This window comes from Spinacia oleracea, chromosome 3 (genome assembly GCF_020520425.1).
Source record: "Spinacia oleracea cultivar Varoflay chromosome 3, BTI_SOV_V1, whole genome shotgun sequence".
In the NCBI taxonomy this organism is placed as follows: domain Eukaryota; kingdom Viridiplantae; phylum Streptophyta; class Magnoliopsida; order Caryophyllales; family Amaranthaceae; genus Spinacia; species Spinacia oleracea.
The window spans coordinates 31,695,342-31,701,655 of record NC_079489.1 but is presented as its reverse complement, the minus strand read 5'-3'; positions in this window follow the sequence as shown (position 1 = coordinate 31,701,655).

The window sequence follows — 6,314 nt, the reverse complement described above, 5'->3', positions numbered from 1 at the left end:
TCTCTAAATTAGGAAACAATGAAAAAGGCAAGGAGAATAAATGGCTAAACAAGTTAATAAAAGAAAAGGGGGAACAATCATAAATCTGGTCAAATGAAAGAAAAATATACTAACTAATGAAATGAAAAAAAAAACACTATATAATTAATTATAATAAGAATACATGAATACAACAATCCATAATAATAAATAATAAAATGCTAAAACCATTATTAATCTTATTCAGCATTTAAGAAAACTTCAATTAATCCTAATATTGTCAAACTAATGAAATGAAAAAAAAATGATACAATAAATAATCATGTGGGTATTTTTAGAGAATCAAAGTATTATATTTTTTGTAGGGAAATTAAAATCACTTACGTACTCTACAACAATAATTTAATAACAGAAACTTAAATTAAAAAATAGAGTGTCATTTTAGAAAATGAGAAGAGAGACGATAACAAAGATAGCAGAAAGAGGTGCTGGAAGTATTGGGTTCAACTTTATTTTGTTACGCATTTTTTTATAAGTTTCTACGAAGTACTGAGTAGGAAATAAGGTAGAATTAACTCACTAACAAATGAAGTATATACACGAAGTATTTTTCATTTGCAAACATATCAAATAATTTGCAAATTTATTAATTACACTTCAATTAGTTTATTGGAAACATGATAGAAATCATGAAATTAAGTTTAAGGGATAAGTTTGCCACCAATTGAGATTGTTTATTGTGTTGATAAATGATATGGGAAGACTTAATAAAATTACATAGGATACAGTTCTTTTAAACTATATATGGAATGTTTCAATAAAATCATACACCTTACTTAACCGTTCTCCATTTATAAGCTTACATCTCTCTACAGTTGGACGTACGAGGTTGCTATTTATACATATATAGAAAGGACTAGTGATTTAATTTTTTTTTTTTTTGAAAGATAAGAAGAATATACTTAGGAGCCTCTGCGCACGAGAGTCACTCCTGAGTAGTCATTACAAAGGATGGAAGATAAACTATGACTAGTCTTAGGATCTATATACATTTCGCCAACAATGAGGTGTCCTACATTTGCTATCCAATCTGCTGCTGAGTTTGCTTCTCTGAAAATGTGTTTGATTTCCCAAGTGTCGAAGAGGTCGAGGAGATGCTTAATATCCTTGATGATGTTATGAATCTTCCAAGGAGGCGCCCAATTTCCTTTAACAGAGTTGATGACCAGAAGATTATCACCTTCAATCTGAATGTGAGCAATGTTGAGACGCCTAGCTTCATTGAGTCCTTTGTGAAGGGCAATAGCTTCGGCCATGAAAGCCTGGGTATGACCGAGGTTGTAGGTACAAGCCGAAATCGGATTGCCAGTACTGTTGCGGATGATAATACCTGTTGCTGCTGATGAAGTTTTACTAGAGCCGTCAAAATTGAGTTTGAAGATACCCGTCGGAGGAGGAAGCCAGCGAACCATGATAGGAGGGGAAGGTGGGGTAGGAATAGTGGAAGTGGGAGAGGTGAAAGGGGTGCCCTTTAGCTGGTGGTGATCTAGAAGGAGGCGAGACTGCCACTCTTGATAAGTCGAGCTGGCTTTGTGGAATACTCTGTAGGGATTAAAGGAAGTATTCTTGAAAATACAATTATTCCTTTCTTTCCACAGTGACCATATGAGGAAAGAGAATTTACATAGGGAGACAGGGTAATTCTTTAGAAACTGCATGTTTTCAAGAAGGTCATGCGAGAGTGTGTAATAATCTGACCAGTTTTTAGTTAACGGTAGGTCCCACAAGAGTTTGGCAGATGGGCATTGCATAAATAGATGACTAATGGTTTCAATGTAAGTTTCACACAAGAGGCATACATCAAAGGGACGAATATTTCTTTTATGAAGCGTGTCACGGACTGGAATGCTATTGTGACAAATCTGCCATAGGAAAATGGCCATCTTAGGTGGTATGTCTAATTTCCAAATCCAGATATGATCCCATTTTAGAGGGATAGGAGCCAACCCATGGGCTAACCAAGTTGCAGACTTAACAGAAAAGTCCCCCGAGGAAGTAGCACCCCAAATTGGAGTATCATCCAAGCTCGTAGTTGGAATAGGGAGACCTTGGATTTTCAAGGCTAAGGTCGGGGGGACCGTAGTAGCTAGTTTAGTACGATTCCAGTCATGATTGGGAAGAATAAAATCAGATACGAGTAGATTTTTATTAACATTAATAATGTTCAGATTCAGGTGATTGAGAAGATTATCCTGGATAACCCAGTTGTCTAGCCAGAAATTGATAGATTTCCCATTTCCAATTTTCCAACGAATTCCTTTACGGAGAATTTCTCTTTGATTGAGGATACGTTTCCAGATAGACGAGTCTTTTGGTTTTGGAGTACATTCAAAGAAAGTCGTGTTCGTAAGGTACTTTTTCCTAATGAGGGAGACCCAAAGACTTTGTTCATTTTGAAGGATCTTCCATCCAAGTTTTGCTAGAAAATCTTGGTTTAGAGGTCTCGTTTTCCGAAGGCCCAACCCCCCCCCCCCCAATACTTTTAGGTTGACAAATTTTATTCCACGAAATGAGTGGGGTATGGGTAGACGTCGGCGATTGCTTCCAGAAGAAATTACGATGGATAGAGTCTAGGTTCGAACAAGTTTTTTGAGGAATGAGGAAGGAAGAACAGACATAAGCTGGAAGTGCTTCCAGATTACTTTGAATGAGAACGGTTCTACCTGCTTTTGATAGGAAATTAGCATGCCATAGATTGATACGCGAGATATTCTTTTGAAGAAGAGTATTGTAGTCTGCTTTTGTTGGCTTGAAGGACGAGAAATGAGCACCGAGATATCTTCCCAAGGAAGAAGATTTCGTCATCGAGAAGTTTCCAGCAAGAAGACTACGAAGGGAATTGTCTATCTTCTTTGAAAAAATGATCGATGATTTATGAAAATTGACTATGGATGCTAAGAATATGTGCTTAAAAATTGTGTTGGACCTTTTATCTCAATTATTTATATCTCTCAAAAAATTGTTTAATTATGCAAATAATGGCTATGTTCATAATTATAAGTTGGACTTAGTCAAGAGCTAATGAAATCTTCTAAATGGAAATGTTAATCAATGTCAAAAGAATATAATTAATAAGATCAATATACAGTGATGTCCAATGAAATTAACAATATCAATTTTGTGATTTTATTTTTATATAACAGTGTTTATTAGTTTTAACTCCATTAAAGGGAAAAATACTAAATAATAAATTCATGATTTTGGAATTATGTTTTCACTAAAGGATTAGATTACATGTTAATGATTCTAGAACTAAATAATATATTTTGGAACGTATCTATACTAATATATTAAAAGGAGTTTGTGAAAACGTATATGTGTCACGTTGTAACACCCCGACAATTCCCACTTTCTAAAATAACCCTTTTTAAATATAACTGTAGGGAATTATCAAAGTATTATCGCCCGTGTGAAAACGTAACGGCTTATTCAGAATTTTGCAGCGGAAAACATAAAACTAACTTTTAGGTTCATAAATAATCTTATTACATATTAGGTCCAAAACCAATTAACTGAAATAAGGAAATACGAATAGTACGACAAATTTCAATTTTAAGTTAACAAACCAAATCACTTAATAAAGCAAATATAACTACAAGCTCTCTAATCCCGATCCCAATGATGCATCATCTTCAAACCTGTAGATGGGCAACGCTTATTGATCCTTAGAGACTGCTCACCAAAGTTGGGTCATCACAGGATCAATAAGGCATAGCCATGATCAACACACACAAACAAAGCACGTAATCAGAAAAGCTGAGTACTACATACTAAAACAATAATAATCCTAACATGGTACTATTAACGAACAACCCTAACATGATACTAATGAACATAAACAAGGGCAGACATAACATGATAATTTGACGACCATACTTGACTAGACTAGGCTAGACCTACAACAATAATATTATTTTAGTTGAAATAGACAATGGACCGAGTTGACCGTCCGACAGCCTTCACAAAGGAAGACGAGGTACGGGCGCGACTTCGTAACCTCAGAGACCTGCGATATCGAGGAACATTTGAATAAAAATAGGACACGGTGATCAATCCGGTCCGAGATAAAGGCCATGGGCTACCACCATGAACCCAACTCCTGTTTGTCCGTCACTTTAGACGTGCACAGTCTAAAGCTATTGCTACTCAGTTTCACTTTACATGATTTACAAATTGAGACTCTGTTATGACTCAACAATCACATAAGGCATATAATCCACATTCGTTCACAACGGTTTATATCTTGGAATTAAGTATGTGATCATAAAGGCATCAATCAAGACCCATTCCAATTTACCCAACCTTTCCTTTAACCATGATCAACCCTGTATATGGGTATAAAGTTTCAACTTACTAAACAAGGTCCTCGCCCCTCATAAAGTAGTGAAAAGCTAAAAAGGGAACAACAACCAATCGATCCAAACCAATCATATAGAATAATCTAGTGTTCCCAACCAACATGTTTGTATCAATCATCCATACTAACATGTTACAGTTCTCTTAGTGCAAAACAAGTTCAATAAGTTTGTCCAACAGTATTAAACATGCACATTCCATATAACCAAGTTCGTCCATAATATCAACATCACCAAGTTCAACAATAATATCAACATAACCAAGTTCAACAACAAATTCAACATGGTTTCAACAATTAGCACACATTCCAAGCACGCATGTATGTACGTACCTTGTGTAAACAAACTGATAGGCCACTTTAACACTTTCAAAAGTCGCCTAAAGAGAATTCTCCGCCTAAACAATCCAACAAGTAATCCCAATCAATTTCTAACCATTGGCAACCATAATAAAGCATTCTAAATGCATCCTAAACATATTTAGAACTTTCCCCAATATCAAAACTTAAACATTTGATTTCCTAGCATCATAATTATTGAACTAGTGATTGAAATTCGTTGAAAACTTTTTGCAAACATCGTACTTTAAATTTTCAGCAATATAAATTCATTTAAAAGCTTCACCAAGGTCAATCTACGTTCCTAGTATCTCAAAACAACCAATTCAATAATTCATACTCAACCTATCATGATTAAAAATCATAAAAACCTTGAATTTCATACTTTAAACCATCAAAACCAATATTTCAATGTCATTAGATAATCTGAAAATCAATAACTTTATTATAAAATTCATATAATCTTAAATTTATAATTTAAATCACAAAACCCATAGCTTTAATTCAAGAAAACATAATTCAAACTAATAAATCATGATTAAGCCCCAATTTAATTTTAATTAATCAAAACTGAAAATTAATTCGTTTTTAATCTCAACATCAAATCTGAAAATCATATTCACCATAAAAATTATAAATTTAATTTAAGAACATAATCTAAATTAACAAGCTTTAATTTAAAATAATTAGTTACTTAGGGTTTAAGAAAGTAACCAATTCAAGAAGGAGGAAAGAGAGAGAGCTGGCGGACGGAGGTGGCTCGCGGCAGGGCTGGGCACGGCGGCGCGACCTGGCGGCGGCTGTTTGACTCGGGCTGCTGCGACACACGAAGGGGTTAAGGTGGCTCGAAAAACAGAGGGAAGGAAAGAGAGAAGACGAAAAAGAAGGATGAAGAGGAGGGTGTTACCGTGCTGGGCGGCGGCTGAGGCGTGCTGCGGCGGCGGCTCGGCGACGGCGTGGAGGGAGAGAGGACGGCTGAGTGTTGGTGCGTGAGATTGGAGGAAGGATGGAGGGTTTCCTCTTTCTTTGGTTTCACGTGAGCATGGAGGGGAGAGAGAGAAGGGCTTGATTTGTTTTACGTGAATTAGAAAAGAGAAGGGAGTATGGTTTTGGGGTTTTGTTGGTTTGGGCTTTGCCCAATTGGGCTAGGAGTAGAATTTAGGTTGCTGAATCCGAAATGGTTAGGATTTGCTTTCTAATTTCAATAGAATGTGATTTCAAAATCTGAATTCGTTTTAACGTAAAATTCAAAAATCGATTTTGATTTCATAAATCATTTAAAATATTCAAAATGTAATAACATAATTATATTTTAATTACATATTCATTTCTAAAATTCGTAAATTACATTTAAATATATTAAATATACGTTAAAATATATAAATAAAATATAATAAAATTACGGGGGATTACAATCTACCCCTCTTAAAAGAAGTTTCGTCCCGAAACTTGACACGGAAATTCACATTTCTTTCCAAACTTTTCAACTTATTCTTATTGTAGAAGTACTTTGTGCCACTCTTGTGCACTCTTTTTCCAACTAAGCGTTACTTGCAATACTCAAGAACACATTTTCTTATGC